Source organism: Peromyscus eremicus, chromosome 2 (assembly GCF_949786415.1).
Source record: "Peromyscus eremicus chromosome 2, PerEre_H2_v1, whole genome shotgun sequence".
Taxonomy (NCBI): Eukaryota; Metazoa; Chordata; class Mammalia; order Rodentia; family Cricetidae; genus Peromyscus; species Peromyscus eremicus.
The window spans coordinates 159562398-159583526 of NC_081417.1; positions in this window are offsets into that span (position 1 = coordinate 159562398).

The following is a 21129-nucleotide window of genomic DNA, read 5'->3' on the forward strand; positions in this document are numbered from 1 at the left end:
CCCTCTCACTGGCCCCTCCTAAGTTTATAACGAATATCTTTACCAGCTTAAAGGAGGGAGGACTCATCCTCAGCTGGCCCCATCCAACCCCCTACAGGGAAGTGCCAGTTCATTTGGCACCTCTCAGTACTTTGTGCAAACCCCGGAGACTGAACACCCCATATGCATTGGCTGACCTCCGTTACAGATTCACTTTGGAAATCTTGCATACTGGAAATTCTTACAATGACAGTGGAGTGTTTTGTCTTGTTTTTAATTTTTAAAATTGGTAAGTCACATAGACAACACTGTGCTTGAGCAAATGTTTGACGTTGTTTAAAGACTTAAGAAGAAATTGTTTTAGGAGTTCTAGAATGACTTGGCTTTTCACGGTCTGCCAAGGGAAAAGGCAGAGCTAGCGCCTTCAGCTTTGAAGGTGTAGAAAACTGGAGTGACACAGGGACAGGAAACTTGTTAGAGGTGTGCTTCAAGATCCAGAGGGTGCTGGACATGTGGCTTATGCCTGTAAGCCCGGGTACTTTTGTAAAGAATGAAATCTACCTTTCATGGACACATGCCCTTGTCTCTTCACTTAGGGGTGAATCGTGTGGCAGTTCAGGGACCTGGCTAGGGGACACCCCAGGAAGGCAGCTTCACCTTGAGAAGTTGTGCTTCTCCATCCCAGAGTACCTGCTTCCTTGTGCAGTCCCTGACTCAGAAAGGCAAAACTGCTCCTTTTTCTTCTGTTTCTCTTCCTGATGCTGGTCGGAATCTATGCTTTTAAACTCCCTAACTGTAGCTGGAGTTTTCTCTCTGGGTCCCGCCAAGCCCCGGCAGTCTGACAGCCCACTTATAAAATAAACACACAGATGCTTATATTATTTACAAACTGTATGGCCGTAGCAGACTTCTTGCTATCTGTTCTTATATCTTAAATTAACCCATTTCTATTAGTCTATAAGTTGCCACATGGCTCATGGCTTACCCGTACCTTACATCTCGCTTGTCATGGCAGTGTCTGGCAGTGTCTCTATGCCTCAGCCTTCCACTTCCCAGAATTCTCCTCTCTGCTTGTCCCGCCTATACTTTCTGCCTGGTTACTGGCCAATCAGTGTTTTATTTATTAACCAGTCAGAGCAACACATTTGACATACAAAACATCCCACAACACCTAACACTTAGCCTCTTCTTTTCTAAAGCTCCTTCCCCACTGTGTGGCTGCCTGCCACCATGTGCCGACCTCTGGATCCATGCACTGACCCATGCCACTATGTGCTGACCTCTGCATCCATGCACTGACCCATGCCACTATGTGCTGACCTCTGCATCCATGCACTGACCCATGCCACTATGTGCTGACCCCTGCATCCATGCACTGACCCATGCCTCCACGTGCCGACCTCTGCATCCATGCACTAACCCATGCCACTATGTGCTGACCTCTGCATCCATGCACTGACCCATGCCACTATGTGCTGACCTCTGCATCCATGCACTGACCCATGCCACTATGTGCTGACCTCTGCATCCATGCACTGACCCATGCCACTATGTGCTCACCTCTGCATCCATGCACTGACCCATGCCTCCACGTGCCGACCTCTGCATCCATGCACTGACCCCTGCCTCCATGTGCCAACCTCTGCATCCATGTGCCAACATCTGCATCCATGCACTGACTCATGCCTCCATGTGCTGACTTCTGTGTCCATGTGCTGACATCTGCATCCATGCACTGACCCCTGCCTCCATGTGCTGACCTCTGCCTCCATGCGCTGACCCATGCCTCCATGCGCTGACCCATGCCTCCATGCGTTGACCCATGCCTCCATGTGCTGACCCCAGCCTCCATGTGCTGACCTCTGCGTCCACGTGCTGACCCCTGCCTCTATGTACCAACCTCTGCATCCATGCACTGACCCATGCCACTATGTGCTGACTCTGCCTCCATGTGCTTACCTCTGCATCCATGTGCTGTCCTCTGTGGCCATGTGCTGAAACTTGTGGCCATTTGCTGACCTCTGCCACCATGTAGCTGACTCTGCACTGTGTGGCTGTCTGCCAGGCGCTGACATCTGTGCCATCTTATCTTCTCCATTCTCTCTCTCCAGACTGCTTTGAGATGAACAGCTTGCCTGTCTTGGGATTTTCCTTTTAAACTCTACTACATGATCCTCAAGCTTCTTTCTGTTTGAATCCATTCTTTTTTTGGGGGGGGGAGGGTTGAGACAGGGTTTCTCTGTGTAGCTTTGCGCCTTTCCTGGAACTCGCTTTGGAGACCAGGCTGGCCTCGAACTCACAGAGATCCGCCTGCCTCTGCCTCCCGAGTGTTGAGATTAAAGGCGTGTGCCACTACCGCCTGGCTTGAATCCACTTTTAAATTATTTTAGTAATGAAGAGGAGACCCTGATTTCACCAGGATCATATGCTGGCTCTATAGAGATTTGCTGCGAGCCACAAGAATGTAGTAAGAATTCAGCTAACTGTGGTAAAGCTATACCTGGAAGAATCAAGGAATTCTTCCAAAGGAAAAGCCAAATCTCAGGGAGTATTTGGTATTATTCGGCTTTTAATGTATCAGCTGTTTCCTGCTATGAATTTCATGTGCGCTCTCATACTAACAGTGTATTTTACCTGAAATATCTCTCAAGCATCCAAGGCCAAACAGCAGACAGAATAAGCATTTCAGACCAACTGTTGATCTCCTGAATTAAGGTAAATATCCATAGGGAGACACTGCCTAGGTACATAGCTTTGTTTCTTGTTCAAATTAAGCTCAGACCCTCCTTTACAACCTTAGCAATATCTCTAGAACTTCCCTTTTGACATTTAACTTAGAAGAAAAGGGTTTTTTGCACATCAGATACATCAAGCTGAGACACAGCTGCCTAGAGATCCCCGCTCTGCCAGTAAGGACACAGCCAAGTTACTGAGACAGTTAAAGCCCTAAAGAAATATAAGCAGTTTTATTTTACTCATGATTTATACCAACATTATAGACTTCTAACATTTTACCTAACCACTTCTAAGAATGTAGTTTGAGCACATAAATTCCCTTATTCTCATTTATATTAACCGATTTTAGCTCTTAGCTGACCTCCTCCTTTAACCACTCCCACTTGGGGTTGTAAAAGAAAGCCTGACAGTCACTGCCTGAGGAAAACTCTTATCTGCCTTGATGACCCTTAAGAATTCAAGCCTGGTGACCTTGCCTTAGCCAGAGCATTGCTATTGCATGGGTATATAACTGTAAACCTCAGAGACTTGGGGGGCTAGATTGGAGGATGAGAACTAGGATGAGATGGAAGATGAGGAAGAGCCGGATGGGGAAGAACTAGGCGGCTAAGAATGAGATGAGAAAGACCAAGATGGGGCAGAACTAAGATGAAGGAAACATGATAGCACTTAGAGGGAAAGGAGCTAAGAGAGCAGAACAGAAGCTGTGTAGAGAGAGAGCTGACTCAGAAAAATAAAGTGAATAAACTAAAAAGAGTTTCGTGTACATAGATTCATTCGCCATTAAGATTAGATTATCAGCTGGTTGCAGATTCTTCCATGGACCCTGGGAGAGGGCTATTGAGGGGCTGGACCCTCAAGAGTCCTCAATAGAGATTTCCCAAGATTTGTGGTAATACATCCTTCTTGCCTTTTAAATCTTTCATTGGCAGAGAATATGAACCTGTAGCTGGAGAATTTTTCTCCAGCTCCCATCACCAAGTCCCGCCAGTCCCAGAGCCCATTTATAAAATAAACATATAGACTCTTACATTATTTAAACTGCTTGGCCATTAGCTCAGGCCTATCATTGTCTAGCTCTCACTCTTAAATTAATCCATTTCTATTCATCTATACCTTGCCACGTGGCTTGTGGCTTACCGGTACTTTACATCTTCCTTGTCCTGATGGCGGCTGGCAGTGTCTCCCTCTCAGCCTTCCACTTCCCAGAATTCTCCTTGTCCCGCCTATACTTCCTGCCTAGCCAATGGCCAATCAGTGATTTATTTACTGACCAATCAGCAACACACTTGACATACAGACCATCCCACAGCATGAACCCATTCTAGCATCCCTAGACAGCATCACCTGAGAAGTTGAGGCAGGATCTCAAGTTCTACACCAGCTTGGGCAACTTAGCAAGACCCTGTCTCAAAGCAACAACAACATATGGCTGAGGTTATAGTTAAATGGTAGAATGCATGTGTAGCATGAGTTCCCTCGTTCCAAACCCTGGTACTAAAAGGGAAAAAAAAGGAAGCCTTTTTAAAAATTTATTTATTTATTTATTTATTTATTTTTAGCACCAGGCTCAAAAAGTTAGTTGTCTGCTGTGGCATGAAATAAACTCAAGAAAACAATGGTGGTGGGGCAGTCGCAATGACCATGACAATAGTCTGAGGGCACACACACAGAAGTTCACACACAGAAGTTCACACTCATCTCCACACCACCATCAAGAACTGAAATGGAGCTGAGACAACACTGATTTTTATCCAATGAATGTTAAGTCTCAAACCCTGGGACAAATGGCTGAGGTGCCTATTTAACAAATCCAAGCAGACCTGGCCACCAAGTTCTCCTAGCATCCCTCAGTGCTGTGGTACAATCTTTGTACACTGTAAGTATGTATTACTCTCATAGGTTAATAAAGAGCTGACTGGCTGGGCAGGAAGAGATTGGGTGGGAGAGCCAGACTAGGAGGATGCTGGGAACAAGAAGAGTGGAGTCTGAGGAGTCTCCAGCCAGATGTAGAGGAAGCAGGACATGCAGGAGAGGTAAAAGCCCCAAGTCTCAGGTTAGCACATAGATTAACTGAAATGGGTTAATGTAAGTTGTAAGAGCTAGTTAGTAATAAGCCTGAGCTATCGGCTGAGCATTTATAATTCATATTAAATCTCTATGTTGGTTATTTAGGAACTGGAGGGCAGGAAAGAAAAGTCTGCCTACACTTCAGCCTCTACCTGTCACAGGGTATGGCTGGCATACCTGGCCCTCTACCCCAAACTCTCCATCCCAGGGTCTGGGCTGCTCTTCTCCCAGCTGCCCTTCCCTATATAACCCAGCCACTTTGGCTATGCCACTCTCTTGGTCAGTCTCTTGGCGCAGGCTGCCCCGCATTATCTTTGGTCCCCTTCCCCCACCCCTCTGCTCACATGGCTCAGGGTCATGTGCACTCTGGACTCTCCCAGATGTCTCTGCTTCTGGCTTATGCTCTCCCTTTTATCAACATCCCTCCAACTCTAAGCAAGAATAATCCCTCCATTCCTTGGTCACAGCAAGGAGAAAGTAACTAATAAAGTATCATAATTTTCATTTTACAGATATGAAGACTGAGGTAGAGGAGAATGAGTATAAGGTCTTGCATTCTTGGGGAAACTCATATTCTGATGCCAAAATTCACACTCTGCCCACCATACAAGCTGCCAACATTAGTTAATAGTGCCAGGAACTCATGACAACTCAAACATTTCTCACCACACATTTACAGAACAAAGCCAAAAAACCCAACCATTTACCAAAATATACTATTGTAATGCTGGTCATGAAGACACCTCTTAGCTACTCAGAACAGCCCTATCCTATCCACGAACTTTTTCACTCAACATTTGACAAGTCATTATGCACTGTGGAAAGAAGTACAAGCTAAACTTATCCCAGTTACAAGGAAGTCGGTGTGTTGAAGCAATCACCATATTTAATCTCTTTCTCACATCAAGGTCTTTTGAGCAAACGGTGCCTGTGACACGTGCACTTGTGGCGTGAAGTTAACGTTTTCATATCTTTTTTGCTTCCCTGAATTTAATCGCAGGTATTGGGCAGAAGAAAGGCCTTTGGGACATTTACCGAAATAGAAAAAAAATTTTTTTTTCTATTTTGAGACTGTTCCACATTGCAACTCAGTCTCCTCTAGAACTCGAGCTCACGGTCATGCTCCTGAGTACTGAGTACTGAGTACTCTGACTCCCGAGTACTGGAGATAAAATGCTTGCGCCTCCACGCTGAGCTGATACACGGGTTTCCAATGTCGCAGAGAACTTCCCCCTCAAGCCCACGAAAGGTCAGGGCGGCCCGACAGGAGAGTGGGCGAGCCCTGACCTTTGAAGCCGCGCTGGCGCAAGAGGGAAATTCTGACTCGGAACTCGGCGAGGGGCCGAGACCCGCGCCGCCTCGGCCCGGACCGTGTGAAAGCCTCCCGGGGGTGGACCACCCGGAACGCCTCCGCCGGACCACCGGCTGCCGGAAATGGGTCGGCTGACCCGCAGAAACTCACGACTCACTTCCGTCAGCAGCGGCGCCGGCGATTGGCTAAACCTAACCGCAGTGGGCGGGCGCGCGAGCTGCTCCTGCCGGACTCAGTGCGCTTGCGCAGCTGCCGAAACACCTCAGGAATAGCTCTTCTTTGCAGCGTCTGCTGCGGTCCCTGGTCGTCCTAGGGTCACGTAGAGCTGCGACCCTGTGGATTTCCGGGGGGAAGATGGTGGCTTGAAGGTGTGACGCGCTTGCTGGTGACTGAGGCGAATGGGCTGGGCAGAAAGTGACACTGTTTAGCGAATTCCCAGCCCTGGGGCTAGGGCTGTCGTGACATTTTTGAAGACACTGTCATGCTCCAGAGTTACTGAGAGCTGGTTCTTTAAGCGGCAGTGAGTCTTCCACAGTAAGGGTTTTGTAACTGGCCTGGCAGAAATGAAAATACTATAAAGAGACGCTGTGTCTCAACCTATCAGACTGTTAAAATGGCCCCAAAGAAATGGGAATGTCCCCAGGAATCTCATGTTAGGGGAAGGAAAAGGAACCAGCCCGAGCAGGACTTGTTTCCCAGTAACCAATTGCACACAGTTCTAACAACCGGACAGACTACCTTACAGGATGAGACCGAAGCCCAGACAGTGAAGGGTCAGTGGTGGGCAGGACCACAGCTTGACCTGGGACTGCTTAGATGTGCATATCCTTGTCTCTCTATTAAAACTTTGATCAAACTCCAGGACCATAAAGATGACTTAGAAGGCAGTCCTCTGCATCACTTTGGCCCTCTCCCCAGTGTGGCCACATTGAATAAATCCGTTTTGCTTTTCACTATCAGTTCAACTCTTAATTGGCTTATTGAGGACAAGTGACCAGACCTTACTGGGGAACAGATTTTGACACAGAGTCAAGATGGAGAATAGTTACAGTAAATATAAATAGTTCCCTTGTACTCCAGGGCAAGCAGTGGTTACCCCCAGGACAAAGACAAAATGGTTGGGTGATGGTGTACCTGTTTGTAGTTCTCTGAATCTACTGATTGGGGCAGCGACTCTCATGCAGGCATAAAATCAATAGTAGATAGGCCAGCCACATTCCACCCTTGCCACAGTGTGGCTCAAAAATCTGTAGTCTCATGGTCCTTTGTCCCAACAACATTATAAGGCAGTGTGTGTCATGTATGCTGCCTCATCCTCTCCTGGCTGTGAAGCAGTTGAACAGTGCTGTCTGTCTGTACATGCCTCACAAACCAGGAAGACGTTCATGATGATTTTTTATTATGCTCATTGCGCCAGGGATGTAACGGTGGACAAATGATGTCCTTCCCTGTAGAGACCCACAGAAGTTTCCTAGTGAGAACTTACTCAGGGTCCGAGAACCTGAGCTTGCTTTACCAGCAGGGCTGCATAAGGGGATGATTTGACCACGGGAGTGGTTACCAGGAGTTTGGAAGGGTCTGCACTTGGCTGTGCAGTGTGCTTTGATCTTTAAAGGGGGAGGTCTTTTGCCCCGCCCCTTGGCATTGTTATAAAAAGCCCTTTTGAAGAGGCAGAAGAGGTCATTGGGTTTTGACCCAGGTCCTCCCGAAGCTATTCTGTGTTTCTGTCTTTCTCCTCTTCGTTATCTTTCTATCGAAAAGTTTCCTATCCCTCTCTCTTCCTCACAGGAACCCTTTAAAAGGTGGGCGCTGGCCTCCCATACTTCCCTCGCTCTATAGCAGATTCTGTTGGGTGGGGGAAGACAGTGAACACCAGCAGAGATGAATCCTGTCACGTGTCACCTGATGACGGAGATGTGTTCTAAGAATTGCATTGTTGGTTTTGTGTAGACATCACAGATGTACTTATGCACACTCAGCTTCAACGTCCTTAAGTGAGCATCTGGGACCACACTGGTGTGTGTGGTCTGCTGTTACTATATGCAGCATATCACTGTGTGTGTGTCAGGCTCTAGTGTGTATTACATTGTGAAGGACAGGAGAGGATGAACAGGGGTGTGTGTGTGTGTGTGCGCGTGCGCGTGTGCATGTACATGTGTAACACATCGAGGGACACTCTTATTTCCTCCAAGGAGAAAGCGTGAATAAGATTGGGGTATGAACAGCACAGCTCTGGAAGAGCATGTCAAACTAGAGAGCGGCAACCAACAGGCCAGCCTGCCACAGAAGTATGCTTGGTGTGCTGACAAGCAAGAAAGGTGGTGAACAGTGATGGTGGCGTGCTAAGCAGACGTGGACAGCCAGCACCAGGTGCAGACACTCAGTCCACAGATGCTGGGTGAACTGAAATTGCTGACTTGAGAAAAACACTTGCTGTGTCTATTTTTGTACTTGGTCAAATGCATGCTAAGCACACACTTTGCTACCAAGTGACACTGAGAGCACTTAATGACTGTAATATGAGTCTTGGAGATTGCTTGAGGTTGAACGTAACAGATGTGTGTGCGTGTGTGTATGTATGTAGACAAGTTGCACACAGGTACTTTAGAACTTTGATTTAGTGTGGTGACATTTAACTGAAGAAAAAAACCCCAACGGTTTATGCATGGATCCTTCATCATAAAAGAAATTCAAGAAAACAGGAGATGGACACACAGGGAGAACTAGAATAATCTGGAATTATTTGGGTTGTCTATCACTATTAGAGGCTCAGGGTGGCTGGGGATGGGGCTCAGTGCTTGTGCAGAAGCACAAGGACCTGATTTTTATCCCAGAACTCAAAGTAAATAAATAAGCCAAGCATGCGGCATGTGTCTAATCCCAGCACTGGGATGGTGGAGAGAGGATCCTCTGGGCTCTCTGGCCAGCCAGTCTCGCCAATGGTAAGTCCAGATTCAGTGAGAGATGTAGTGGTGTTTGCTCCACCCATGACCTTGGGCTTTATGGCCTGAAGGAGATGGTGCTTCCTGCCGTTGTACATGACCTCTTAAAAGGAAAGGGAGAAGGGTCACCGAGTCCCTTCTCCCTGCTTCCTGCCAGGTGGATTCACTCCCAGTCAGAACAGAGGACGACTTCAGCTGTTTCCTCAGTTCTGTATTCATGAGTATATTTTCCCAGTTTGTGTATTAAGGAATCCAGTCTTCTTGTATCTTAGCTAGAACATATTAAGTACTAGAATTAGGATCTTTAGGATAGGACAGCTATTGGAATAATCTCAGTAATTTGCCATTTACCTATGTTCTGGACATTTCTGGACTCATCATGTCTTTCTTGTTTGATATTGTTCTTATTGGTTGTAGTTCCATTTTTGTTTATGTTATTATCCTTTGTTTTTCCTGGACAATACTTGATAATCATTCTTATTGTATATAGTTTGCATTAAGTTTAGAACTTTCCTGTTTAGACAAAAAGGAGAAATGTAGTGGTATTTGCTCTGCCCATGACCTTGGGCTATAGGACCTGAAGGAGGCGGTGCTTCCTGCCATTGTACATGACCTCTTAAGAGGAGAGAGAGAAGGGTCATGAGTTCCTTCTCCCTGCTGCCTGCCAGGTAGATTTGCTCCCGATCAGAACAGAGGACGACTTCATCTGTTTACTTGGTTCTATATTTGTGAGTGTATTTCCTCAATTTATATCTTAATAAATAATAGACTAATGTGGATTGATCATAACAGAGAGACTTGGGATGAATCGGCCTTCTGATTGTCTTGCTCTTCATTTGGACAGCAGCAAGGATTGAATGTTAGTGGACAGAAGCTGAACGTATGAAGTAATTAGGTGAATTTGGGGATTGTTTTGGATTGTCTCTCTCACACCTTCACACGCATCTTGTGCTTTGGTGAGCATTAGGGAGCGGGAGCCTGCACTTCACAGGTAGAATTTGCTGGAAACACCAAGTCACACAACTCTGGATGTTGCTTGGGAATGATTCTGCCGTGATCGCAATTGTCACCGAAGTCCAAAGAATATATTTCTCCTGAGTGACATTAGACTACTGTCTAAAATAAACACAGCATGTTTATTTGCTTAATAGCTTTTTGGTTATGTGCTCTTGATGTTTTCATTTTGTTTCTGGGAGTTGAACCCTGGGCCTCCTTGTACATGTAAGTACAGACTGCACCACTGTGGTATTAGCTTTAATTGTCAACCCAACCTAGAATCACTGGGAAGAGAGTTGTAATAAGGGTCAATCTTGATCAGGCTGGCCTGTGGGGGATTATCTGTTAACTGATGGAGGACGACCCAGCTCACTGTGGGCAGCACCATTCCCTAGGCAGGGGTCCTAAACGGTATGAGAGTAAAAACAGCTGAGCACAAGCAAGCAAGCCTGAATGCATTCATTTCTCTCTGCTCTTGACTGCGGATGTGACGTGACCAGCTGTCACAGCTCATGCTGCTGTGAGCGCCCTACTTGGATGGACTATAATCTGGAGTCCTGAGACAAGATAAAACTGTTCTCCTCTAAGTTGCTTTTTGTCAGGATATTTGATTACAGCAACAGAAATGGAACTAGGACCACCATTGAGCAAAAAAGCAGTGTGTGTGTGTACGCGCGCGCATGTGTACCACATGTGTGCAGGTACCCACAAAAGCCAAAAGAGGGCTTCAGATCCGTTGAGGGATATTTGTTTAATTATGCAAAGATGTGTTGCATTTGTTTAACTAGGTGAAGATGTGTTGCTGTTTTACCTTGCCTGCCTAAGGCACCTGATTGGTCTAATAAAAAGCTGAATGGCCAACAGCGAGGGAGGAGGTATAGGTGGGACTTGCAGGCATGGAGAGAAAGTAGGAGGAGGAATTTAGGCTCAGGGGAAGAAGAAAGAAAAAGAGATGACAGAGAGACTCCAGGGGACAGACAGACACAGAGGAAGCAGGAAAGTAGGACATAAAAAATGAAAGAAAAGAGCCGGGTGGTGGTGGCGCACGCCTTTAATCCCAGCACTCAGGAGGCAGAGCCAGGCGGATCTCTGTGAGTTCGAGGCCAGCCTGGGCTACCAAGTGAGTCCCAGGAAAGGCGCAAAGCTACACAGAGAAACCCTGTCTCGAAAAACCAAAAAAAAAAACCCCAAAAAACTGAATTTAAAAAAAAAAAAAGAAAGGTCAAAACCCCTGAAGCAAAATGTAAATGAATAGAAACAGATTAAATTATGTTGAAAGAGCTAGTGGGACAAGCCTAAGCTAGGGTTGAGCATTCATAATTAATAAGTCTCCGTGTCTTTATTTGGGAGCTGGTTGATGGCCCAAAGAAAATGCCAACTACACAATACACAGATCCTCTCTGGCTGGATTTACAGGCCGTTGTGAGCTGCCTGACATGGGTACTGGGATTGGATCCTCTGGAGGATCAGCAAGTACTCTTAACCACACAGCCTTCTCTCCCAATCACAATTTCTAGAAGCATGGCTCCCATGTAACCCCTGATGCTGCTCTTTGTCGTGTCTCCAGCATGGCGTGGACTGTCAGTTTCTGGGTAGTCATTCACGTAGCTGTGGTTTCTGTCTTAGCTCTCAACCACTGCGTCCACAGTATCACTCTTGGCTGCTGAGTCAACACAGTTTTTTTTCATTCACAGTAAAACCTGCCGAGCAGCTCTGGAGTTAGTCACCGCTCTTGCCCCAGGTTTAGGTGACTTCTGAATGAGAAGTCCTGAGTTCCATCCCTGGCATCTTTCTTCCTCAACTCCGGCAGAATGGTTGTAGTTGGAAACCCTGCTCCCTCTGGTGGCAGCCTGGATAGGCCTAAGCCTGGTCCCTTGCTGTCTGAGTATTGCTGAACAAATTGCTAACCCCTCATGCCTCAGGCTCCCTGCCCATAAAACACTGTAGTGGCATCTGTATACTTCGGAATCTTGTCATGGGGATGAAGAGGTGGCAGCAGAGATTGGAGCATTGGCCTGCAATAAACCAGGCTTCCCTTCCTCCCACATTAGAATGGTAACCACAGTTCCGAGTGGATATGAGCTTAATTAAAAGCTCATGACTGTAATCCCAGCATTCAGGAAGCTGAGCGTCTTAGTCACTGTTCTGTTGCTGCGAAGAGACACCATGACCGAGGCAACTCTTATAGAAGAAATCATTGAATTGGTGGATTTTTACAGTTTCAAAGGCCTTGTCCATTATCATCATGGTGGTAGACAGGTGTGGTGCTTGAGAAGTAGCTGAGAACATCCTGATCCACAAGAAGGGAGGGAGGGAGGGAGGGAGGGAGGGAGGGAGAGAGAGAGAGAGAGAGAGAGAGAGAGAGAGAGAGAGAGAGAGAGACTTGGCTTGGCATAAGCTTTTGTAACCTCAAAGCCTACCCCCAGTGACACACTTCCTCCAACAAGGCCAGACCTGATAATCCTTCCAACCCTTTCAAATAGTGCCACTCCCTGGTGACTAAGCATTCAAATATATGAGTCTATGGGGGTCGTTCTTATTTACACATCACACTGAGGCAGGAGGATGGCTGCATGTCCAATGCCTGCCTGAGCTACAGTGTGAGACAGATGTTCATGCTGCACACAGGTCTTCAAGCTTGCCTTTGCTTCCAAATGCTAAGAATGCATATCCATGCTGTGGGAGCACAGAGGTCCTTGTTCCCATAGTTCAATAGGGGAACCAGGAATGTTAAGCACGCAGGGTTGTCTTCTCAAAGGAAAATATGTATAACCTGTTCTTCCATTTAGAAGGCTGGGAATTGGAGGCGATTAATAGTCTGGTGATCTGGGTAATCTGAAGGGCCAAGCTCCCACAACCAGGGCCAGAGATACTTAAGAGTCTAGATGACCCTTACGTTATCTGTATTATCAAGGGGCTCCCACAAGCTCCCACAAGCAGGACAGGAGAAGGCTAACAGCCCAAATGACCTCAATGCTGTCTGTATGACTAAGACCACGACACTTTCTCGAAAGGCCCTTAAGCAAAGACAGGTCGCCATCTGTGAACTAGAACCCATCTTTTTGGAAGAAATGACATGTACTTTGAGTGAGTTTTGATGTAATTATTTATCCTTGTGCACTGGGGATCATCAGGAACTTTTTTCCCCAAACTGTACTGTGTTAATAGGTTTACAATAAAGTTCTTGGAGTCAGACTCCAGGCCCAGCCTGACTTTGAACCTGGCTAACTAAGCTGTGCTGACCTGTGTCGTCTCCTTCCCTCTCTGTTTCTCTGCTGGCCACAGCATTCGCAGGGATCCCCACAATGTGCCTCCAGCCCCAGCTTTGCTTTTGTGATTAATTTTAAATTATGGTAGGCACATGTTAATGAAGAAATTCATACAGTATAAATCCCACATTGGTATTTAAAATTCTTGGTAGGGACTAAAGAGATGGCTCAGCTGGTAAAAGCATTTGCCAGCATCTAGAAGAGGCAGTTCACAACTGCCTTTAACTCCAGTTCCTGGGGATTATGTATACATACTCAACACAGATGGACAGACAGACAGACAGACACACAATTAAAATAATTCATTTTAAATTTCATGTTTGACTTTAAAATATATTTTTTCTAAAGTCTGCAAAATTATCTTTAAAATTAAAATATAAACTATAATGAATAGTAGATATCGTCTATTAAATACTAAAATTTAATAAAATATTTATTTTTAAGCTGGGTGGTGGTGGTGCACGCCTTTAGTCCCAGCACTCAGGAGGCAGAAGCAGGTGGATCTCTGAGTTCGAGCCCAGCCTGGTCTACACAGTGAGTTCCAGGACAGGCTCCAAAGCTACAAAGAGAAACACTGTCTTGAAAAACAACAACAAATATATATATTAAAATATTAAATATAGGATTTTTGTTTGTTTTTATTTATTGAGACAGGGTTTCTCTGTGTAGCCCTGGCTGTCCTGGAACGAGCTCCATAGCCCAGGCTGGCCTCTAATTCAGAGATCTGCCTGCCTTTGCCTTCCGAGTGCTGGGGTTAAAAGCGTATGCCACCGCCGCCCAGCAAATAGTTTTTTTTTAAATGTTTCAAAATTTTCTTAAGTTGTGTTGGCTACTTTTTTTTTCTTTTAAGAATCAGTTTCATCGTGCAGGCTTGGGTAGCCTGGAACTTGCTATACAAACCAGGGTGGCCTTGAACTCACAGAGATCCACCTGGATCTGCCTCCCAAGTACTGGAATTACAGAGGTATGCTACCACCTTTGGCTGTATAAGACTCAATTTATCTATAATCTGGAGTTCGCTTTCACTCTGGATGATCCAGCGAAGATGGAATTTTTGTGTTGTGTTGTCCATATGTCATATTTGAGGATGTGAAAAGTCACAGAGTATTGCTGCAGTGGTTACGAAGTCTACGAGTCGCAAGGCTTTTCTCCTAGAGCTACAAGTTGGAACATTGTAGGATGAGGAAAATGGACACTTAGGACATGAGGGAATCATGATTTCCTGAACATTCCTACACAGAAGTTGGTTGTACAGGAGTGTGTTGCACCCTCTGTGTCCAGGAGGCAGGGACAGCCCCGCCACCAGCCCTCCCAGCATGGTGATGGGTGGACGGCACCTGCCAGGTTCCAGTCATAGGCACAGATGCTCGCTAACTATGTGTCTGTGGGCCTGGGATGGAGAGCTCTTATTTAACAGGTCTTACCTGACAGATTTCTTCTAAATATCTGGATACTATGTGTGGGTTTCCACAGGTACTCTGTTCTGTGCACTGTGCAGGGCTGGGGCAGTGTGGTTGGTCTGAGGTAAGGTGTAAATATTTATGAGCCACCAATGTGCAGTGGACACCCCCCCCCCCAGGGAGAGCACGGAAGCTGGAGGAAGCCCAGCAGGCTGGTGTCAGCATCTCACCTCACATGCTGCCTCCTTCCTCAGGAAGGCTCTTTTCCGTGGTTTCTGTCCACTTTCCTTTGTCCAAGTTCTGTTTGATTTCTCTCCTCCAGGTCAGCTCCTGTTGGTATTCCAAGTGAATGAATGTCTTATCTGATGATTACCTACTGGACAACTGTCCAGGGTATGGGGTAAAGTCACAAGGACAGGTAATAGTCCTTGGATTAGACGTCTCTAAAATGTTCCCAAGGGGACAGAAGCATTTTTCAGAGGAAGGGGCTGTTTTCTTTTTTAGTTTTCTTTTCTCTTCTGACTGCCTCCCCCCATCTCCCTGTCTTTCCCTCCCTGCCTCTCTCTTTTATAGAATCTCAAATAGCCCAGGATGGTCCTGAACAAACTATGTAGGCGAGGATGACCCTGAGCTCCTGATCCTCCTCCAAGTACTGGGTTTGCTGGTGTGCGCTACTGTGCTCGACATCTTCGTCTTTCTTGTAAACCTCTCCTTTATCTCCTTAGACAGATGGGACTTCATGCTGCCCAGCCCCAGAGTCACACTCACTTGTTCAGAGACACACAGGCAATTAAACCATACAGAGCTGGCCCCGGCTCATCTGTCTAAGGTCACATGACCATAAATGTAGTGGGAGCAGTTTTATTGATACGGTCAAGGGCTGATGCTCACTGTCTGAACCTGGGAAGATTTTGTAGTTTTGTGATTTTTTAAAATTGCATTTGAAAGATCAGAAAGACAAAATGGATAAAGCAAATGACCATCTAAGCTCTTTGCTATCATCCACCCTCTGTTGCCATGGTGATTTTATCACGCACAGCTGCAGGGACGTGATGAAAGCACTCCTGAATCGGTTGGTCGGGTTCAGCTGCAGGCTGATAAAACTAATCTCAAGAATCTCTTAGCTCAGTGGAGACATGTGTCACAGGTGGAGGGGCCCAAGTGAATGTCACTGTGCTGGAAAAGGAGTGACGTCACTTCAGGGGAGGTGACAGCTCTTCCCACAAACACCCAGATGGCAGGAGTGGGCAGCACTCAGCTAAATGTCACAGTGCAGCAGGGGCACAGAGCACATGCATGTGGTACATGATATGGCCACTGGGTCAGCCCATCACATTGAAAACTTGAGGTGATCTGATTGGCAGTGTGGTTGTGTGTCTTTTTATGGTGTGACAGACTGACTTCCTGTCACCAAAGTCAGAGCAGGACGACTCTGCAAAGCTCACAGGGTACATTCCTAGAAGGTCACTTCCCTCTGTTTCCCTCCTGGAGCTGCGTTTTTTGTTTTGTTTTTTTAAGATTTTTTTTTTTTTGGTATGCATGTATGCCTGCAGGCTGGAAGAGGGCACCAGATCCCATTACAGATGGTTGTGAGCCACCTTGTGGGTGCTGGGAATTGAACTCAGGACCTCTGGTAGAGCAGTCAGTCAGTGCTCTTAACCTCTGAGCCATCTCTCCAGCCCTTGGTTTGGTTTTTGAGACAGGGTTTCTCTGTGTAGCCCTGCCTGTCCTGGAATGCTCCCTGTAGACCAGCCTGGTCTCGAACTCAGGGATCTGCCTGCCTCTGCCCATCCTGAGTGCTGGAAGTAAAGGCGTGGGCCACCACCACCCGGCTTGTAGCTGCTTTATTGATGATTGTGGTGGGAGGCTGGAGGTGGAAATATTTCAAAACCACATCTTGTGAGAGTTCTGTTTTCTTAGGACATGCATGCCAGGTACTGAGTTATGTAACTAGCATTGGCTTGTTTCCTTTGGTCCTCAATACACAGGATGGACCAGAACTGCTATACTATAAAGTCCAATTGGGTAAATGGAGACTTATGGGCACAAAAAAAAAGTCATCTGTCTAAGGTCACATGACCATAAATGTCAGCATCTGGATTCATCCTGGTCAGACTGATGGCCAAATGTGGGCTTGTAACCATCACTCCATGCCCCCACTCCTTCCCTTGCGGAATTCAAGCAGTCAGAATCCTAGGTCAGAAAATCAATCCTCAGTGAGTTACCACCTCAACACCTCCAGGATGCCTACCACTTTTCTTTAATGGAAAAAAATCACCACTGTCAGTGTGTGGAGAACTTGAAAGCTCTGTTGGCTACCGATAGGGCTGCGAATTGACGCAGCTGCTGTGGACAACCCCAGAGCGAAACTCAACTACTACTTGGCACAGGAGTTCCACCTTTAAGTGTAGCCCAAAGAGAATGATTCAGGTATGCATATGGCATGCCTGAATGGCAGCATAAAGGTCATGAGTGGAAGCAACTCAAATGTACATCAGCTGCTGGACAGATAAACAGAATGTGATATATCCTTCTAAGGAATATTACTACACCAAGAAAAGGAATGAAGTATCAATACATTCTACAACATTAACGGACCTTAAAAATATGCAAAGTGAAAGAAGCAAGTCAGAAAACCATGGATTGGCTAATTATATTTTATGTATTTCTAGAAGAGACAGTACACAGAGACAAGATTAGTCTCTCTCAGGGACAAGATTAAAGCTTCTGGGAGATACAATATATGTGGGAATTTGGTTTTCTTGTTTGTTTCCTGAGACAGAGTTTCTCTGTGTATCCCTGGCTGTCCTAGAACTCACTCTGTAGACCAGGCTGGTCTCTGCCTCCTGAGTGCTGGCATCACAGGTGTGCGCCACCACACCAGCTTTAGGGATTCCTGTTTTTAAATATTTCTTAAAAGCTGGGCATGGTGGCACATGTGGATCTCTGGGAGTTCCCAGCACTCAGAAGGTAAAGACAGGTACAAGTGGATCTCTGTGGTTTCTAGGCCAGCCTGGTCTACAGAGTGAGTTCCAGCCAAGGCTACATACTGAGAGAGACAGAGTCTCGAAAAACTAGGAAAACTTATGTGTGTGTATGTGTGTGTGTGTGTGTGTGTGTGTGTGTGTGTGTGTGTGTGTGTGTATGTGTGAGTATATGTGCACCATATGCATGCAGTGACCGAGAAGGTCAGAAGGGGCATCAAATTTCCTGAAACTAGAGTTATAGGCAGTTGTGAGCTGCCATGTGGGATGCTGGGAATCAAACCTAGGTTCTCTACAAGAACAGCCTGTGCTCTTAACCACCAAACCAACTCTCTAGCCCTGGGATTTCTTTTTGATGGGGATGTTATGTAATTAACTAAAGGTGATAGTTTCATAGCACAGTGAATATACTAAAATCTTCTGAACTTTGTATACCTTGAAGGTTGGGATTTACATTACAGGACATGGGGCCTTATTAGGGTGAACTATAGGTCCCAGCTTTTGTATGTGGGCACAAGAAGCCATTGGAAGTTTATTTTTCAAGATTTATTTACCTCTTTTTAAATTATGTACATGTGTGTGGGTATGTGCATGTGTGCACCAGTGCCTGCAGAGACCCAAAGCATTGGACTCCCCTGGAGCTGGAGCTACGGCAGTTATCAGCCATTTGCTATGGGTGCTGAGAGTTGAACTTGGCCCTCTGCAAGAGCAGTATGTACTCAACCACTGAGACACCTCTCCAGCCCCTTTTATTTTTAAATCACGTATATGTGGTGGATGTGTGCATGGATGCAAGTACCCAAGGACTCCAGAAGAGGGCGCTGGATTTCCCCTGGAGTTAGAGTTCCAGGTCATTGTCAGCTGCCGAGTGTGGATGCTGGGAACTAAACTCAGATCCTCTGAAAGAACACTACACAATTGTAACCACGGAGCCACCTCCCCAGCTCTTCCACTGGAAGTTTCTAAGGAGGGCAGTGACATGGTTGGCCTCGTTTAGTCCTGGAACATGTTTAGCATATAAGTGTATTACTAAATGTCAGCTCCCTCTGTTCCCTCAACGCTCAGCCCAAGAACATGTCTCCATTTCTCTTGTGGAAAAAAATATTTCCTTGCCATCTGAATTCCGGTGGGAAGTCCAACTATTTTAGATACAACTGCCCTTTTTAAAGACAAGGTCTTGCTGCGTAACCCAGGCAAACTTGCAACTCAGAACTCATCATCTTGCTTCAGCCTTGCGAGTGCTGGAATTATAGCTGTGTGCCTCTACGTCCAGCCTCTCTCACTATGATCCCCGCTCCCCCCCCCCCATGTTCTCCACCCCCCCAGGCTACGTTCTCCTGAGCATCTTCAGTCACTTGATGAACAAGTTCATCTCAGTTTCCATAGCAACCACTTCCTCCATTCCTCTTCCTCCTCCTTCCCTTCTCCCTCCCATTCTCTTCCTCCTCCTCCTCTTTACTTTTATCCCCCACTCAATTTAACGTTTCTCTAAAAATCCTCATGGGGTCCCACTTTGCCCAGTAACGTCACCTAGTGCCTGTGAACGCCCCGCTTCCCTCTCTCCACCCTGCCTGCATTTTTCCTTCCTCCCCAGTCTTACGCACACTGACACAGCACATCCTGCTCACCCTCCGCCCGAGGATCCCCCACATCTACAGCCTTCTCATTTGCACACGGGCATCCTAATAACAACAGTAATGAGACTGATCCTGGATCCCTTAGAGGGTTGGGAAGCACTCTCCCCACACAGCTCCGTCCTGGGCTTAAGAGGCATGTCCTCTGTTTTGATAGTTTAGGAGATGGTTTGTGGCAAAGGCACTGTTTACTTTAGTTTCCCATCGCTTCTCGGCCTTTTGGCTAAGATCAGGTGTACTTTAGTTTCGCCCCACCCCTAAGTCTCCAATATTTTAAGGACACATCAAAAGCTTTGGCATAGAAAAAGGACTACATTAAGTGACCAAATCTTTTCCCTAAAGTTCTTTAGGAAATGTCCTAAGGGTCGACATCTGATTCCAAAACCCTTTCAAAGTGACAATATCAAGTACTGGGTACTGGGTATGGGGATTTTGAGGGTGGCGAGGAGATGAACGGCCTCCCAGAACTGTGTTGGGGATTTCCCAGGAGGCCCCTCGCGCTCAGTTGAGTCACCAAGTCCTGTGTTTGACCTGTGGTCTTCTGGGGCGGCAGAACTTCGCTGAGCTTCTGACGGAGCAGAAGGTTCTTCACTGCCCTGAGATCACAAGGTTTGTCTGCATGGGACTGGGGAGCTAGAGAAGTAAGGATGGACTGTGTTCTCACTGCAGGTTTCTAGACTTTTCTTCTCTTGTAATTTATGACTTTTATCTCATAGTCAACTATATAAAGACCAAGAAAAATGAAGTTGCCTCCCCCATCTTTTCTTTTCTTTCTTTCTTTTTTTTTTTTTTTTTTTTTTAAAGACAGGCTCTCATGTAGCCCAGTCTAGTCTCAAACTCTCTGTATAGCCAAAGATGACCCTGAATTTCTGATTCTCCTTCTTCCATCTCCTGGGTGCTGGGATTACAGGTGTGAACCACTGTGCCTGACAGAGTGCTAGGGGAGGAACCCAGGGCTGCATGCATCTAGACAAGCACTCCCCCAACTGAGGAGCTTCATCTCTAGCCCCAGAATTTTTTAACTGCCATTTTTATTTGTTTGTTTGGTTGTTTTTTTTTGTTTTTTGTTTTTTTGCAAGCTTCAAATCTCAAAATTGGCAAGTTCAGGTCTGTGCTTAAGAAACTCCCTGACAGTGAAATTTAACAGAGGTCTTTCAAAGTTGGAACAATTAAATATCCAGTCAAAGAGGACAGAGCAATAACCATGGGCTCCCCTCTCACTGAAGGGACCCATTAGATGGCATTCATCATCAGGACTTTGCTTCAAGGGCAGCATGGCTGTGATACGGATGTCCATGCCAAGGACCTGAAAGTACCTAATGTTCCTGCTCTCACTGTCCCTGGATTTGTGAAGAACATGAGATTCCACCCGGGCTTTGGTGGACATGTACCAAGTCCATCCATGGCTGTTGTAGAACGATCTATGAATTTGCTATGTTTCCTTAATATTCCAGGCCTTTTAAAAAATAGACTTTTAAATTTTAAATTGTGTGTGTATGTGGGTATGCACACTTGAGTGCAGACGGCCAGAGGCATAGGGTCCCCTGGAGCTGTAGTTATAGACAGTTGTGAGCCACCCAACATGTGTGTTGGGAACCAAACCTGGGTCTTCTACAAGAGCAGTGTGTGTGCTCTCAACCCCTGCATGATTTCTCCAGCCCCAATATTCCCATCTTAATTCTCCTTAAAGCCCCACAGAACTGTTTAAGTATTGGTGGCAATGTAGATAGTTCTGGAAGAAAAACCCACCCTGCTTGTATTTTGCAGAATGGCATTTGTGAGATTACCCCCTCTGTTAAAGACAGGG